Source organism: Physcomitrium patens, chromosome 6 (genome assembly GCF_059467195.1).
Source record: "Physcomitrium patens ecotype Gransden chromosome 6, ASM5946719v1, whole genome shotgun sequence".
Taxonomy (NCBI): domain Eukaryota; kingdom Viridiplantae; phylum Streptophyta; class Bryopsida; order Funariales; family Funariaceae; genus Physcomitrium; species Physcomitrium patens.
The window spans coordinates 7,355,026-7,374,527 of record NC_143415.1 but is presented as its reverse complement, the minus strand read 5'-3'; positions in this window follow the sequence as shown (position 1 = coordinate 7,374,527).

The window sequence follows — 19,502 nt, the reverse complement described above, 5'->3', positions numbered from 1 at the left end:
CCATTGATATCAAGCAACATGCCAATGACGACAAATTTAAGGTGGAGGGAGATCTTTTATACTTTGAGGAGGGGTTGTATATCCCAAAAGGACCAGCATGACTCCGAGTTCTTCAATCTTGCCACGATTTTCTAGCTGCGGGATATTTTGGATTCAACAAGACCTTGGAGCTTATTTCTCGAGATTTTTGGTGGCCCCAAATGTGAAAGGATGTGAAAGATTTTGTCTTCTTCTGCGACATCTGTTCAAGATCCAAGAATCCTTGGCATCGTCCTTATGGACTCATACAGCCATTGCTGATTCTGCGTCGACCATGGTCTTCAGTTTCCATGGACTTCATCATGGATCTGCCATCATCGAATTCATTTGACAGCATCTTTGTCGTGGTAGATCGGCTTACAAAGATGGCGCACTTTATTCCTTGTAAGAAGACATCGTCTAGTGAAGTCACAGTAAGGCTCTTTCTTGATAATGTGTATCAATATCATGGACTACCAGATGATATCATATCAGATCGAGGAACCTAGTTTGTATCAAAGTTTTGGAGATCTTTCTTTGAGATACTGAAGGTGGATATCAAACTTTCTTCGACTTTTTATCCTCACATTGACGGCCAAACAGAACAGGTGAACCAAGTCTTGGAACAATACTTACGATACAGCATCAACTATCAGCAAGACGATTGGACCACATATCTACCACTAGTCGAGTTTGCATATAACAATACCCTCTATGCGTCGACTCAATACACACCATTCTTTTCTAACTATGGGTATCATTTGAAGCTTGATTTATTGAGTCCGTCAACAAATAAGAATCCAATAGCTGAAGGATTTGCGAAACAACTACCAGAGCTTCAAAATGCGTTGAAGCTTCAATTATAATCTACTCAAGAATCCTACAAGGCGTCTGCAGATAGATTTCGAAATCAAGTACTTACTTTTTAAATTAGAGATAAAGCATGGCTTTTTCGACGGAATATCAAAACCAAGCAACTATGTGATAAGTTGGACTATCGAAGATTGGGACCATTTATCATTTAGAAGGAAATCAATCCAGTGGCGTACCGTCTGGAATTACCGGCTTCTATGAAGGTACATCCAGTCTTTCATGTTTCTCTGTTGGAGCCTTATCGAGAGTCGTCTTTTCTTGGAAGAGTGCAATGGCCACTACCTAGTATTGATATCGAGAACCATGAAGAATATGAGGTTGAAAAGGTGCTGGATTCATGGCAAAGGTGGGGCAAGTTGGAATATCTTTTTCAATTGAGTGGCTACGACATTAATGAGCAAACGTGGGAGCCAACTGAAAATCTTGCCAATGTGTCATAAAAGGTACACGAGTTTCATCAACAACATCCTCATAAACCTAAGCCGGTTTGATAATAGCTTCCTTCTAAAGCTTGCTCACCCAAGAATATAAGAAAGGGGGAGAGCACTACCAAAATTCGCAATTGATGTAGTTATTTTCTCCAAGATCAAGTAGAATTTTTTCAATAGCCATAGTTTGGTCTTCTGATATGGATAGCCAAGAGATAGATACTATGCCAGTCAAATTATCTCAACCGACTAGCTCACGAAGGCGACCTTGAGATGAAGAACTGCCTACACCACAACGACGACGGAGGATACCGAGTAACCGATCACTGGTGATTGTATTTGAGTTTGAGCCTGCTTACGATGGTCAGCTAGAAAGCATATTTGTAGGACAATTTCAGAATGAGGACACGGAAGTTCATACTTGGTCAGAAGTTGAAGGAGTGGGCCACTATCGTTGGCTTCAAGGGTCGATGAACTACTTGCCTCGTGAACAACAGTTGGAGTTCATAACAAATGTTATGCGATAGATCTTCAGTTTCTTGCGTTGGTATTGATTAACAACAACATTGCTTCTCAGAGACCTCGAAGCTAAAGGAGGGGGTGATGTTAGGGACATAGTTTTTAGAACCTTCTAGAGACAAGTTTCTAGAACCTTCTAGAAGCAAGTCTCTGGAACCTTCTAGAAGCTTCTTAGTTGGTAGAAGATGTTAGGGACATAGTCTTTAGAACCTTCTAGAGATAAGTTTCTAGAACCTTCTAGAAGCAAGTCTCTGGAACCTTCTAGAAGCTTCCTAGTTGATAGAAGTTGCTTGAGAAGCTTCCTAAATAGGAGTATATATTAGAATCGAGGCTGAAGAGTTCTTCAGTCTCGACAACACATTTCTTGGAGCTCTAGCTCACCTCTTTGGTGTTGTTCTAAATATTCTTGGAGCTCTATTTATATTCATCTGATTAATCTACTTCTTACCAACCTTCTTGAATTTCATGTTAGATCTCGAGCTTGTATTTCTGTGTCCGTGATACTTTCTCTCTCTCCATATATAAATAAATAAATAAACAAATAGTTTTAGTGTATTTTTTAAAAAATAAAAAAAAATATATTTATTAATGTCAAAAAATTAATTGTAATTCAATTAGCATTATTACATTTAAAAACATAAAATAATAATCTAAAAATATATGGTTAAAATGTCAAATAATCAAATTAAGTATAAAAATTTATTAGAGAATACTACTACATACATACATACATACATACATACATATATATATATATATATGTTCTTCATAAATAGTATTTTCATAAGTGTAAAGATAAGGAATAAATAAATAAAAATAAGATACAAAATGAAAAAAATGACTTATAAACATTATTAGAAACAAGACAACACTTAAGTTGCTTCATTACTTATATTGATACAACTAAAGTATCCCTTATTTTTGCCTCTTTACTTATACTCTCACAACTAGGTTCTTTAAAAACTTCTAAATAAAATTCTAAGAATTATGGGATATCCTAGATATATAAAGAAAACTCTATAGACACTTCTAAAACTTTATAGAATGTCTAAGATTGGCTATTCAAAATTAAGAAAGTTTCTAGAAGATTGTAGAAGGATTTTAAATCTTATAAAATATTCCATAAGATGTTGAGGTCTCTATAGATTCTCAAATAATAATACAATTTTTTAAAATTATTTAAAATAGTCTATTAGTTTATAATATTTATATATACGTCTAAAATTCTAAAAAATGCTTGAGGTTGAAATTTTTTGTACAATTGTGATATTATATTATTTTTTAGCAACAAGTTCCATAAGTGCTTTGTTAATATATTTCTTCACTTCTCCAAAAATAATTAAAGAATTATTTAATTTTTTTAATAATATATATATATATATATATATATATATATATATTACTCAATTGTTAGATAGGTCCATTCAAAAAACAAACAATAGCTTTGACTATTTCATGTTAAATAAATTATTCTAAGAATTGTGTTTGAGTTTAGGTCTTTAAATAATTAAACAAAAACCAAGTTTGAAAATTTTAAGACTTCTTGAAGACATTCTAATTTGGCATACAAAGGCTACAAAGGTAAAAGAAAAGGGGCTTGATGTACATAAGGACTAAAACATTATTAATGTCCATCAATTCACTTGTTGCTCTTTTTGGCAGTGCAATTTCTTATTGAAGCTAATTTGTTGATGTAATATGATATAGAATTTTATTTTTAATAAATTTTCTGATTTCATATCGTAGATAAAATCAAAAGATCAAAATATAAGATCTTTTAGAAATATGCACAATAGGCTCTTACAATAAATAATAATCTCTTTTGAATATATAATAAGCTATTCATTTTTATTTTTATTTTTTTATTTATTTTTCATACAGTAATTTGATTTTTTTTTTTTTTTTTTTTTTTTTAATTATCGTGCCATTAAAAACCATATTCGACATTATATGAAGGTTTGATTGTCGTAACTTAAAGAAAAAATATATTTTTTGTTGATGCAACAATTTAATTTATTTATTATTTTTTAAACATCATATATAACTACTAGTAAATTAAAAATATTGATGCTTCTTTAGAATTCAATAATAAATCAATAACCATATAAACAAAGATTTTTTTACATATTAAATATAGATATTGTTACATCAAAAACGACAAGTTAGTTGGATATATATATATATGTATAGAAAATACAAATAAATATAAAAAATTTATAAAGTTAAAAACCGGTATTGTTTTAAATAGAATTTTCTAATAGAATGGTTCACATATCCACCTATTCTAAAATAAAATGAAAAGAGTACAAATTTGTAACTAAACTTTTAAAATGTGACTTTTATTAAATTTTGGATTAAATTTTGGATTATGTAAAGTTCAGCAAAAGAATTTTTATTTTTTTTCTAAACATATACTTATATTATTGTACATAAAAGACACTTAATGTTTTTTTTTTTCTTTTTCTTTTTTTTTTTTTCTTTTTTTTTTGATTAAAGCATTTATATGAAAAAAAAGAGTAGAGATTTTTTATTTTTTATTTTTTTATCTTAAATCTCTTTAAAGACATGAAAACTAAAGATGAGTTTTTTTTTGTTATAAGCTTCTTTAAGTTCGGTTCTTTTTAATTGTATAAATATACTTGAAATTGAAATATTGAATTTATAACCAAACCAGATAAGCAAAAAAAATGACGTTTAACCAAGCATTAGTTGATGTCTATGAAGAAATTTTGTAATGGCTCATAGCTTAAAGGCTTAAAAACTTCACTTAAACATGCATTTTACAATTAATTTTTTTATAAGTAATATATCTTTAAAAATAAATAAAATTTGAAATTTTATATATTTTTAGTAGCTAACACTTTATATATATATATATATATATATATATATATATATAATAGTTTTAGTTTTTATATACTAATTAGAAACAATTCAAATGGTTCCTAACATTTTCAGTTAAAAAGAAGAATTTAAAAGTACTACAAAAAATTTACATTTATGTCTTAAAAATAATGAATTCTATAAATTTATGTTTAAATTATGATGCAAGATGTTCTAAAATTAGAAGTTTAAAATACAGAAGTTTATGCTTGTAATAATTTTCATTTCATAAATCAGCTTTCGAAATATGAAAGAATAAATAAGAAAAATTATACCTTTAGAATGAAATGTCATAACAAATATTTGAAAAAATAAATAAATTATATCTCTAATCAATTATGACAAATGAAGTAAAATGTTTAAGTTTGTTTTGTTTTTCTTTACATAAAAAACTAATTATCAAATAGAAAATTACGTGTAAAAGTCATAGGACACTTATAGTAAGTATAGCTTTATCTGAGTTGCTTGTTATCAATAATTATATACATTTTTAAAATTTTATTTGTGCTTTTAAAATTATTATATAAAAGTTTTTGGACTTCAACACAATGTTTTCGAAGGTTTACAAATAAAACTAGATTATTGTAATGGTTAACTATTGTAAAAAAACTAGCAAGTATAGTATTAACTTAAAAAATAATCTTAATAATAATACTTTAAAATACGGTTTTAACGTTAGTTTATATATTATTTTTTATTTAATATATAAATATTAATTCAATATTTCTTACTAAAAACCATAACTTAGATTGGGATTTTAAAGTTGTTTGATATGACCAACATGTAAGTAACATACAACTAACATTAGCATTGACTAAATTATTTGGACTATATTTATAAAATAAAATAAAAATTATGGTACTAAAGAAGTATATATATATATATATATATATATATATAATAGCCAAGAATATAGGACTAAATAAAGGTATTTTTATCAAGAAAAAAATCATAGATAACTACATCAATTTTTATTTATTATAATTGAGTATGCGTAATCTGATACTACTATAGTAAATATAACAATAGAGAAATAAAAATCTAAAGAAAAATATAAAAGAATTTAAAAGATAATAAGTTAGAGTAAAAAATTTAAATTTAAAACTAAGATGAAAATACTAAAAATAGATATCTTTAGTATGACTATATCTTCAAGTGGTTTTTCTTATAAATTATAAAAAGTTGATAAAAATTAGATTATTATATGTAAGAAATTATAGAACTACTTAAATAAAAATATTTATGCATAAATACTGTATTACTAATTAAGCTTTTTCTGCCTTATAAAAGTGGATACTATAATTTATTTTAAAATTTTGAAAAATGGTGCTTGATTGAAAAGAAATTATGCATAATCATAATAAAAATTAAAATATAAAAAGAAAAATTTTAATCTTTAAATTTACTATATATATATATATATATAAAAAAGCTTGTAGAGAAGTCTTATTTGTATAAAAGTTTCTGAAATCTTAGTTAAAAATAAGTGATGGTATATTAAGGATGTCCTACCTTGTGATTTCTATTCTAAAGATGATTATGGAGAGAGAGAAAAAAGGATAATAAATAGTAAAGTGATAATATAATTGAATGCATTTAGATTTTAATGTAAAATAATCTTTTATCAAAATTTTAAAATATAAGTAGGGATATACACCTGGAATTAAATATACTAAATAAAATTATTAAAATTAGATATTATATGAATTATTATAAAACTTTAAAATTAGAGATGTTTATTAAGTATAAATGTATAAAATATTTTTAAATAACCAAATATAAAAATTACTAATTTTTGGTAACATTGCTATCAAAGAACTTAATATCTTACTACTATAAATTTAATAAGAAAATATTTAAAGTACATTTTTGAAGTCTTATATTTATAAAAAAAAACATTAAAAATATAAATAAATATTGTGTAGAATGTGAAAATTTTAAAATAGGATTTTTAATGAAGAATACCAATAGAACTTATCTTTATGTATACATGAAATTATATTCTATTATAAATGATTTAGTATCTCTAAATATTAATAGTTTGATTTTATATAGATTTAATAATAATATAATACAATATAATCTAATATGATCATTTACTAAGATATTTTTTAAAAAAAACTTCTATATATATATATATGTTTTCAAGCTTATTTCCTTTTTTTTTTGGATTTTGATGCCCAAATATAAAAAGCACACAAATTTTCCTCAACTAAAACAAATCCATAATAAGTTTTTGATTAGCTCAACTTAGAAAAACAATTGAGGCTAGGATTGGGCCAACAAAAACCAAACAAACTCTTTAATGCTTGTTTTGAGCAAATTTAAAAATAAAATAAAACAACATCAAATTTCCTCTTTACAAAAGTAGACTCTTAAAGCTTAGAAACTTTGTATTGCATAAAACCAATGGCTCCAAAGGAATAGGTACCCAACTCATACAATGGATTTTATTTATTTATTTATTTTTTGCTTTATACTGATTTGGTTCTAGCTAGCCTGCTTTTTGCATGTTGCCCATGGGCACCGGAATGACAACAAGTTGGGCAAAACACAGATTTGTAGTGTTGATTCATTGTTTCTTTCTTGCTTCTCTCCCGACCCTGCTAATACTGCAGCTTCTGAAAGCATCTTCATGAAAGATTACTGTTGCATTATTATTTCAGGTTGCCTCATTGAAGCCAAGAAATTTATCATTCTGTCGGCAAGTCTTCAGGCTGTGTATTCTGTGCAACCACTTGTGCTGCTGGAACTGAATCTCAGCAAGCATGTCTTTTTGTTTTTAAAGACAATGCTTCTTCTACGTACTCCTTTTTTGAGACAAAAAACTGGACCGTGAGTATGTTGTCTTTAGAGGCTGCGCCGCATATGTCAAGTCACTGACACCCTCGTTGTAATCTCGAAGCTTTTTAAAAAAACACATGGTCACTGTGCAACACACGGAGATAATCACGACCACCCAAGCTGTGCCATGCAGGTTTCCACCTTTCTTCTGCTAGGTTAATCGGGTCGCGAATGGTAGCAATTGTCGTTCAGTATTTGTCACAGTATTTCATGTTCTTCCAAGTGGGTGATTTGGACAATGATGGTTCATTGAACATGATTTATATCTAATTACTTCTTGTGGCAGCAATTCACCGTTCTGAAACTTATGTCGAAGGAGGTTTGTGAAGATGAAATACAATGCAATGTGGTTGCTTTCCTAGAGGAGTAATGGTTGTGGTGCCGGTTTTCAGTGATCCAGAGTGGGGTTGTGGAAGCTCGTTGCTCTGGGTCTTCAAGTTTAACGATCAAGGGCCTGTCAGGTAAAAACTAATGAGCCACCTGCAGAGCATGTCTCGGACTGTTTCGGAGAAAGCACAATGCGTTGAAGCTTAAAATGGAAAGTAGTGGAAGGACTCTGAACTAACTTCCCTTCCACTTGACACAATCACGTGGCTTCGACCACTGATGTATCTTTTTTGATGCATTATGTGGATTTCGAACTGTGAAATGACCCACATTGCTGACAAAATTTACCCTTGGGATACCTTTGACATGTGGGGAGATGTGTTGGTGTTGCCCAAAAAGTTCCCTAGTAACAGCCTTCGGCAATGGCGACGCTCAGTGTCACTCTCCGAACCCTACACATCCGCTCCATACTGCGCACTCCACCGCCTCTTCCATGACACAACCTGGAAGGTCACACTCCACAACTCCAACACACACACACACACACAAAAACAAAAACAAAAAACAAAAAAAAAGAAAAAAAAAAAAACCCCCACAATATGCCTTCTGTCAACAGGCTCAGAGCCCGAGGGATGTGATCGAAACTGCAGCTTGCAAAATCGACAGACATCGACACATTCGACACTAGCACCAATCTTATGATTACAAACGAAAACGAAGGCACGGGATCTGGTGGAAGAATATCCCCCCCAGGCTGGATGACCGACGAAGTAAGGCTCACGTTGACAACCGAGGTGCGGCGAGGCGTTGCCAGATTCAAACTTGACGTTCTCAAGGCAGGTTCTGATTCGCTTCATAGATCCAGGTAGATATGATACCGTGGAGGCATAATCCACGATGTTGTTTGATCTTACCACCTTCTCTTCAGTCTACCTCTCACTTGCAAAGCTCACGGAGACGAACTAGCATCACTGAAACCTGAGAGGGAGGTCGGTGCAGGCCCCCTCCCCATACCCTGCCTCCCCTGCCTGCAAGATAAGCACGGCGAGCAGCGGGTCAAAGAAGATGAGATAACTGCGAGGACGAATATGTGCTCACATTCTGCAACGGAAGCGTGGACAGCATTTCTGAAAGGCTGAGATGGAATCTCTTTCCCGCAGCAGAGGCAGCAGCAGTGCCGCATCTCCGTGTTTCCGTGTTATGTTCCTCCTCTTCCTCAGCCCCTCATCCCTCTGGTTTTGTGGCTGCATCCTCTGGGTGCATCCTGTGACGACAACGGGGTCGGCACATGTACACACGTGTGTGTGTGTGTGTATATATATACATATACTTCTACACAAACATATACTTTTATTTTTATGTATATATGCGTGTGTGTGTGTATATATATACATATACTTCTACACAAACATATACTTTTATTTTTATGTATATATGCGTGTGTGTTTGTTCATGAAAAGAGCAGGCAGAGATCGAAAAAATGGGAGAGGCCATATCACTGTGCCAGTTTCAAAGGAATTGAAGGAGCAATGGAGGTGGCACATGGAGAATGTGCAGTGGCACAATGTTGCTGTGGACTTTGGATGTTGCTTTTGTAGTTTCTAATTGGTGATCATAACATATCACAGGCCAAACTATATAGTCTGAGGAGCTGAAGGTTGAGCAAAAGCGGTGCCTTGCAATACTGAGATTGTAGACCTAAATATCAACGTATAGAGACTTCATGGATTCAAATTGGACATACTGATGAACAAAGAAGTTAATTAGTTGAAGTCTCTCATACATTGAGAGAGACAATTTTGAACACCAACATTCCCTTTCTTCCTACCCTAGTGTCTACCTTTGCTTCTAGTGAGTTGAGACCATTTTGAATATCAACATTTCCTATTTTACTATCCTAATGTCTACCCTTGTAGTGAGTTGAGACCATTTTGAATACCAACACTCCCTTTCTTACTCCCTTTCTTACTCCCTTTCTTGCTACTCTAGTGTCTATCCTTGTAGTAAAATGAGACCATTTTGAATACCAACACTCTCGATTTTGCTAGCCTAGTGTCTACCCTTATAGTGAGTTGAGACCATTTTGAACACCAACACTTCCTTTCTTGCTATCCTAGTGTCTATCCTTGTAGTGAGTTGAGACCATTTTGAATACCAATACTCCCTTTCTTTCTACTCTAGTGTCTACCCTTGTAGTGAATTGAGACCATTTTGAATACCAACACTGCTTTTCTTGCTACCTTAGTGAATATCCTTGCAATGAGTTGAAACCATTTTGAACACCAACACTGCCTTTCTTACTCCATTTCTTGCTACTCTAGTCTCTAAATTGTACTAAGTTGAGACCATTTTGAATACCAACACTCATTTTTTTGCTATCCTAGTGTCTATCTTTGTAGCGAGTTTTGACCATTTTGAACACCAATACTTCTTTTCTTACTCTCTTTCTTGCTATCATAGGGTCTACCCTTGTAGTAAGTTGAGACCATTTTGAGTACCAACGCTGCCTTTCTTGGTACCCTAATATCTATCCTTGTAGTGAGTTAAGCTATTTTGAATACCAACACTCTTTTTCTTATTCTCTTTCTTGCTACTGTAGTTTCTACTATTGTAATAAGTTGAGACCATTTTTGAATATCAACACTCCCTTACTTGCTATCCTAGAGTCTATCCTTGTAGTAAGTTGAGACCATTTTGACTACCAATACTCCCTTTCTTATTCCATTTCTTGCTACTCTAGTCTCTACTCTAGTAGTTAATTGAGACCATTTTGAATATCAACACTTCCTTTCTTGCTATCCAAATGTCTATCCTTGTAGTCAGTTGAGACTATTTTGAACACCAACACTTTCTTTCTTACTTCCTTTCTTATTACTCTAGTGTCTACCCTTGTAGTAAAATGAGACCAATTTGAACATCAATGCTCTTTTTTTTTACTACCCTAGTATCTACCTTTGTAGTAATTTGAGACCATTTTGAATACCAATACTCTCTTTCTTATTCTCTTTCTTGTTATTTTACTGTCTATCCTTATAGTGAGTTAAGACCATTTCAAACACCAACACTCCTTTTCTTATTCCCTTTCTTGCTACCCTAATATCTCCTCTTCTAGTAAGTTGAGACCCTTTTGAATACCAATGCTCCCTTTCTTGCTACTCTAGTGTCTATCCTTGTAGTAAGTTGAGACCATTTTGAATTCCAACACTTCCTTTCTTGCTATCCTAGTGTCTATTCTTGTATTAAGTTGAAACCATTTTGAATTCTAATACTCCTTTTCTTGCTATCCTAGTGTCTATCCTTGTAGTGAGTTGAGACCATTTTGAACACCAACACTTCCTTTCTTACTCTCTTTCTTACTATCCTAGGATCTACTCTTGTAGTAAGTTGAAACCATTTTGAATATCAACACTTCTTTTCTTGCTACCCTAGTCTCTATCATTGTAGTAAGTTAAGACCATTTTGAATATCAATACTCCTGTTCTAGCTACCGTAGTGTCTATCCTTATAGTCAATTTAGCCATTTTGAACACCAACATTCATTTTCTTACTTCCTTTCTTGCTACTCTAGTGTCTATCCTTGTAGTAAGTTGAGCCCTTTTGAATACCAATACTCCAGTTCTTACTACCCTAGTATCTATTCTTATAGTAAGTTGAAACCTTTTTGAACACCAACACTTGGTTTCTTATTCTCTTTCTTGCTACTCTTGTATCTATCCTTGTAGTAAGTTGAGACCGTTTTGAATACCAACACTCCCTTTCTTGCTATCCTAGTATCTACCCTTCTAGTGAATTGAGACCATTTTCAACAACAATACTTTTTTTTTTTTACTCCCTTTCTTGCTACTCTAGTATCTAATCTTGTAATAAGTTGAGACTATTTTGAATATCAACACTCACTTTCTTGCTACCCTAGTCTCTATCCTTCTAGTAAGTTGAGACCATTTTGAATACCAATACTTTGTTTCTTACTCCCTTTCTTACTAGTCTAGTATTTATTCTTGTAGTAAGTTGAGACCATTTTGAATACCAATACTCCCAATTTTGCCACTCTAGTCTCTACCCTTCTAATGAGTTGAGACCATTTTAAACAACAACACTTACTTTCTTACTCTCTTTCTTGCCACTTTAGTCTCTACCTTTGTAATAAATTGAGACCATTTTGAATACTGACACTCCTGATTATGCTGCCCTAGTACCTACCTTTATAGTGAGTTGAGACCATTTTGAACACTAACATTTTTTTTTTGCTATCCTAGTGTCTATCGTTGTAGTGAATTGAGACCATTTTGAATACCAAAACTCCCTTTCTTATTTTCTTTTTGGCTATCTTAGTATCTACTCTTATACTAAGTTGAGACTATTTTGAATACCAACACTCCCTTTCTTGCTATTCTAGTATCTATCATTGTAGTAAGTTGAGACCATTTTGAATACCAACATTCCCTTTCCTTCTATCCTAGTATCTATCCTTGTAATGAAATGAAATTATTTTGAATACCAATACTTCATTTTTTACTCCCTTTCTTCCTATTCTAGTATCTATCCTTGTAGTAAGTTGAGACGATTTTGAATACCAACACTTTCTTTTTTTCTATCCTAGTATCTATCCTTGTAGTGAGTTGAGACCATTTTGAACACCAATATTTCCTTTCTTATTCTCTTTCTTGCTACTCTAGTGTCTACCTTTGTAGTAAGTTGAGACCATTTTGAATACCAACACTCTCTTTCTTGTTATCCTAGTGTCTATCCTTATAGTGACATGAGACCATTTTAAACACCAAAACTCCCTTTCTTACTTCCTTTCTTGCTATCCTAGTGTCTATCCTTGTAGTAAGTTGAAACCATTTTTAATACCAACATTTCCTTTCTTGCTACCCTAGTGTGTAGCCTTAAAGTGAGTTGAGACCATTTTGAACACTAACACTCTCTTTTTTACTTTCTTTCTTACTACTCTAATATCTACCTTTGTAATAAGTTAAGACCATTTTGAATACCAACACTCCCTTTCTTGCTACCCTAGTGTCTAGTCTTGTAGTAAGTTGAGACCATTTTGAATACCAATACTCCCTTTCTTACTCTCTTTCTTGCTTTTTTAGTATCTATCCTTGTAGTAAGTTGAGACCATTTTGAATACCAACACTCTTTTTCTTGCTATCCTAGTGTCTACCCTTGTAGTGAGTTGAGACCATTTTGAAAATCAATACTCTATTTCTTACTCCCTTTCTTGCTTCTTTAGTATCTATCCTTGTAGTAAGTTGAGACCATTTTGAATACCAACACTCTCTTACTTGCTATCCTAGTATTTATCCTTGTTGTAAGTTGAAACCATTTTGAACACCAACACTTTCTTTCTTACTATCCTGATATCTACTCTTGTAGTGAATTGAGACCATTTTGAACACCAACACTCCCTTTCTTGTTACCCTAATGTCTATCCTTGTAATAAGTTGAAACCATTTTGAGCACCAACACCACCTTTTTTACTATTCTAGTATCTATCCTTATAGTGAATTTGCCTAGTTTGTAAAACCTTTGAAGTTTGGTTAAGATATTTGCTACTTGATCATGTATTGAAATATATTGAATATTAATGTGTTCTTATGCTTGTAATTTATGAAAAAAGTGATAATAAATATTAATGTTCTTTGAATTTTTATACAAAATTAGATTATAAATTATTTTTATATTTGACTAATTGCTATTGAAAATCTTAGTAGGTTGATTGGTTGATATGCCAAATTCTAGTACCATGCTTTGCAAGTACTTCACATTGCTTGCAATATCAAAGGTGACTTAATATTCAACCTTGATAGTAGATGATGATATAGTGGACTATATTTTGCTTGAGACACCAATGGTAGCTATTCCAATTTTATATGAAATATTCTTTATTGAATGTTTAATATTATTATCTCTTTCATAATCTAGAATGTTGTATTTGAGAAATAAAATACTGTAATTTAATATACCTTTTAAGTAATGTAAGATGTATTTTTTTGTATTTAGGTATGCTTATTGAGAAGGAAGAATAAATTTAGAACAACAACCAATTGTAAATTAGATATCATATCATATTGTTGTAATCTAGCAAAAGCTTCAATTTAATTGAGATTATTACATAAATATTTTTATTCAAATTTATATTTGAAAAAGTTGTCTTTACATGAAGATGATAAATCTTATAGTCTTTCAAAGCTACAAGCATAAATACTATCTTAATAGTCTTCTATTATACAACTAATACATAAGTAATAAGATAATGAAGGCCTTCTCTTTGTTTGTTTCTTCAAATAACCAGCTATTTTGAATTCTTTAGTTTTTTACTATAATCATCGTCTTTAGTTTTTAAATCTATTTGACAAAGATAAGAGTATAATTTATAGGTAATAATAATTATTTTTAGGTTTATATCTTAAAATAAGAATCTTTTTTTAATATCTATAGCTAATATCTAATTAGAATCTTAAATAGTTTCTTGTTATGTGCTTGATCATGAATCAATTGCATCAATATAATTGACATAATAGTCTTTGAATAAAGAATTGGAAGCTTGAGTTTTTCTTAGATATTAAATTTTAAAAACATAATTAGATTTAGATTCTATTAAAAATAGTTCTAAGATATGCATTGATATAGACTTGAATGAAGTTCTTTATATGCTTCTAAGAAAATATTTCAACATAGCACTTGGTACATTAATAATTAGTTGACGGTCTTGAGGTGACTCTATTGTAACATTTTTAGTCTTACTCTTATTTTTTTTCTTTCATTCTATCTACTTTTGGCTATATACCAATCTCTTTTGTTCCACCAGCAAAAACATGAATTAAACCAATGTGGATTTTAGATGAAACAAAGGCCTTCTTATGAAACAAAAAATGTGAATTGTTGAGAGTAGTTCCAAAAGTCTTCAAGGTCCAAAATCATTCTAATCTAAAAATATATTCATTGAAGATAATATCACAACTCACAAATATTTTTGAAATAAATAAAAAGATCTTATATGCCTTAAATAATTTACTACATGCTATAAATATGACTTTTAGAGTCTTGCTTGTAAGTTAGTTTCTTTTTTCTTTAGGAATATAAAAATATACTATACATCTTCAAGTTCTCAAGTGATCAACCTTTGGAATTAATTTGACGTACCAAGTTTCCAATTTGGCTTCTAGATTTACACAAGTAGGACTTGTATTAACCAAATAATTTACATTTTTTGTAGCTGTATATTACATAAATTTCAAAGCTTTAGTATCATGCATCAAGTAGAACATCTTTTTGGCTAGAGAATAATTTTGATATTTAAAAATTCCATTTTGTTGTAGAGTCTTGGCTTGAGACAATTGTCATAAAATTCCATGTTAAATGCAATAATCTAAAAATACTTTAGAGGTGAATTCACCTCTCTTATCAATGCAAAATTTAAAGATTCTATTCATTTTTTTTTTATTCTTAATTAGTTTTCTAAAAAAATAAAACTTTGAAAAGTTTTTGGATTTGGCTTCCAAAAAGTATATTTATAATTTTTTTAAATAATCATATATAAACATTAACACATATCTTATTCTTGTGAATTACTTGAATAGAAGTAGTTTCATAATATTGGAGTGAATCAACTTTAATACCTTCATTGCCTAATGTAGAGAAAATTAAGACAAATTCCTTGTGACTTAGTAATCTGATTGATAAATTTTACAAACTTCATAATAAGAAGATAAGTAAGATATACCATGGATTCTATGTGTGTGTAAAAGATGAAAAATGACTCTGTAGTAGTTATATCTAAATATTTTGTATCATAATTGTACTAGATTTTTTGATACCATTATACTTAATTTATTTTTTTATAATTTTATAGAGTCTATTGAGCCTTTGCGTTGTTCCTACAACTAACATATATTATTGTTGTATGTTGTTTTATACCAAGTATTATAAATTTATAAAAATGACTATATTTTTTCTATTAATTAAAGTACTTATACATATAAAACTATCAAGGATATGAATTTCAAAGAATTCAAAGATCAATACACTCTTGTGTTGTATGAGATGACTTGATAATTATTCAAAGATGATATAATATTTAATTAGAATGGCTATTGTCAAAGATAAGAAAACTAAGAAGTCTTGAAATAAGATTAAAGACTAGTATTGATAAGAATAAAGAATGCTTTATTATTGCTTCTATATATACTATTTAATTAGGAGCTACGTGGTCATGTTCTATAAGATCCTCAATATGTGTTCAACTTGCGAGACACATGTTTTAACTTGCAAGGTAAGTTTTCTATATGTCTACCATATAATTAACTTATATTATAAGTAGCTAACACATGCAATGTATGAATAACTTATGGACCAAGTTTCTAATCTATCAATCAATTGCAAATATATAAAAAGTCAAAGTTGCATCTATAAAGCTTCTAAGATGCTTCTCCATAAGTTATTATTAAATTAATCTATTTTTACTTATTTCTATTTAATTATATTATTTAAATTATTATTGGAGTTAATATGTATATCCATGATATTTTCCTTCTTCTAAAAATAAGTTCTAAGAAGAGCAGTGATCATATATTGATGGAATTTAAGATACAATAAATCATATTTGTTATATATTTTGATCTTTATTTCCTTCAAAGATAGTTGATAGGCTCTTTTAGCTATTAATAGTATCTCATTATAAGACAAAAAGACTAATTTTTTATTTGAGTATTATTGAAGTCTTCATAATTTTCCTCAAATAAAATATTTGTAACACCATCAAGAATCATTTCTATTTCTAAAAAATTCATTAAACGTCAAGAATCTCTTCCAAGATCATGATACCAAATGTATTGTATCTTATTATCAATTCAAAGAAAAACATATTGTTCTTGAGAATCTTCATTTCTATTATGTTAACTTGAAGGCTCTGACAACTACAATATGTTGTTCAATAAGTCAAAAAACAATAACTCTTGAGTTAAATCTATTGGTTGTTGGTTTTCCATCTTTATAGTGCCACAAATATATAGAAATTACAAACAAAGATAGAAGCTAGAGTGTTATTTTTACTAGATTTTGTTTCTTTTACAATAAAAATTTGCTATTTTTTATCTTACTTTTGATAGATGTCTTTGATGAAAATAACAACGTTCTTTATTTTTTTTCTAAGATTCTTTGTTAGCTACTATGTACATTTAATAATATCATATTTGTAAAAATGAATGAGATATTTTCACCTATTTTGGTGGTGGCTTAAGTCTAAGTCTAAGACTTCTTCCACCTCAAATTCTTCATTATTATCTACTTCTATGGGAAGAGATGGTATTTGTCTTTTTTTTTGACATATTTAATGTATTATATGGTTCAAAACAAATATGTGGAATATAAGATGGATCTTCATAGACTCCAAAAGATATAATCAATAAGCAATTGGATTGATTTGTTCACAAATAAGAAATGATCTAGGCTTACAATAATCTAATTTGTCATAAGGACACTTAGTCTTGATATTATGACAAAGTAACCATACTTTATCACCAACATGGAATTGAGATTATTTCTTGTAATAGGTATCTGTATTAGTCTTATATTGTTCTTAATCTTTTTAAAATTGTGACTTCATTATTATATGTAGCTCATATAAATGATTTGTTAAATCTTTTGTAATAAGATTATCAACTTTTGTAAAGTCAAAAGCATCAAATTTTTGATGATAATCATAATTAATAAAAAAAAATGTGCTTTTAAATAAAATAATGTATCATGTTATTATAAATAAACTTTTCCAATGGCAAAAAAATTATCCAATTATCTTATTGATAGTTGATAGTATATGTCAAATACTTCTTCAAAATTTGATTTACATACTTTATTTGTGTATTGATTTGAGAATGAAAAGCTAACGATAATACTATATTCATCTTTAGATTATTAAAAAATATTCCCCAAAAATCTTGATACAAATTGAATCTCCATATCTAATATAATATCCTTCAGTAATCCATCATAATAATAGATATTATAAAAAAAAATATGTAGTTATTTCTTCACTTATGATAGATTTTATACATGGTACAAAATGTTCCATCTTTGTATAATAATCTATTATCACAAATATAAAATCACAAGAATTTGAGATTGAAAGATTTGTAATAAAATCCATAAAAATAAAAGACCATAGTTGTTTTAGAATAAGAAATGGGTGAAGTAGTCCATAATATTGATAGTGAGGAGTTTTTGATCTTAAATAAATGTCACATGATTATACAAAGTCTTTAATTACTTCTACATTTGAATTCACCAATAATCTTTAGATATTAATTTTAAAGTCGTATTATATTCAAAATTATTAGTTATTGAGAAGTTGTGATGAACTTGAAGAATATGTAATCATTCTTTGTCTTCAAGAATATATAATTGTTCCTTGAAATAGTATAGATTATTTTTAAATTTCAACTTGAAAGTATCATGAAACTTAAAAAAATAATTTTTAATATTATGAATAAGATGATCAAAGAACATAGTGAATAGAACTTGCTTGAAAAAGATTGAATCAAAAATCAATATTGATTTTATTGCTTAAAAATTAAGATACTTTGGCTTCAAGAGAATCATTCTTTATTGATCAAAATTTGCATTTCTTTCTTTTGGTGCAAGATAAAAATGTCTATAAAGAGGTCCTAATAAGTCTTATTATTTTTTGAATTGACAAATAATCTTGAAAACAAATCTTGATAAAGACATACTTAAATAGGCTTGGTGATTATTTAAAATATGTATTGCTATAAAATATTTGAGGTTCTTGTGATCCGTATATACAGTAATTAAACTAGGAGCAGCTTCTAGATAATAATGTCATTTTTGAAATGAATCTACAATTTGAAGAAGTTCTTTTTTGTATATCTTATAGTTGATTTCAATTGCTAAAAATTTCCTAAAATAAAAAGCTATTAGATAGAACTTATCATTTTTTTCATTTGTGATAACATTGCACCTATAGCAAAGTTCAATGTGTGTATTTTTATAAAAAATGCCATGAAAAAATTGATGTAATATAAGATTTGTATAAAAATAAATAATATCTTTAAGGCTTTTAAAGATATTTCATCTTCTTTTCTCTATTACGATTTGTCTTTCTATTTTAGACATATAAGTAGAGTAGCAACTTAAAAAAAATTCTTGATGAAGATGCAATAGTAATTGACAATCTCAAAAAATATTGCACATTTCTTATTTTTTTAGGAACCTTTCAATCTATGATAGTTTAGTCTTTTTTAAAATCTATCTTAGGGCCATCATTTGAAATGATGTATCCAAAGAAGTCAACTTAATTAGTGTAAAACATGTACTTTTCCATCTTGGCATTATTGTATTATGTGAAGACTTACTTGAGAATGCACCATGCACTTGATTATAGAAGATAAAAGAAATTAGCAATAAATCCTAACAACTCCAATAGAATCACACATAAATTATAATTAAAGCTTAATAAATATAATCAAACATTGATCAAGCCTAATTAAATTTTTAAATAAATTATAATAAAAATATAAAAAAAATCCTAAAAAATCTAATGAAATCTTTAAAAAAAAAAAAAAAAAAAAAAAAAAAAAAAAATAGCTT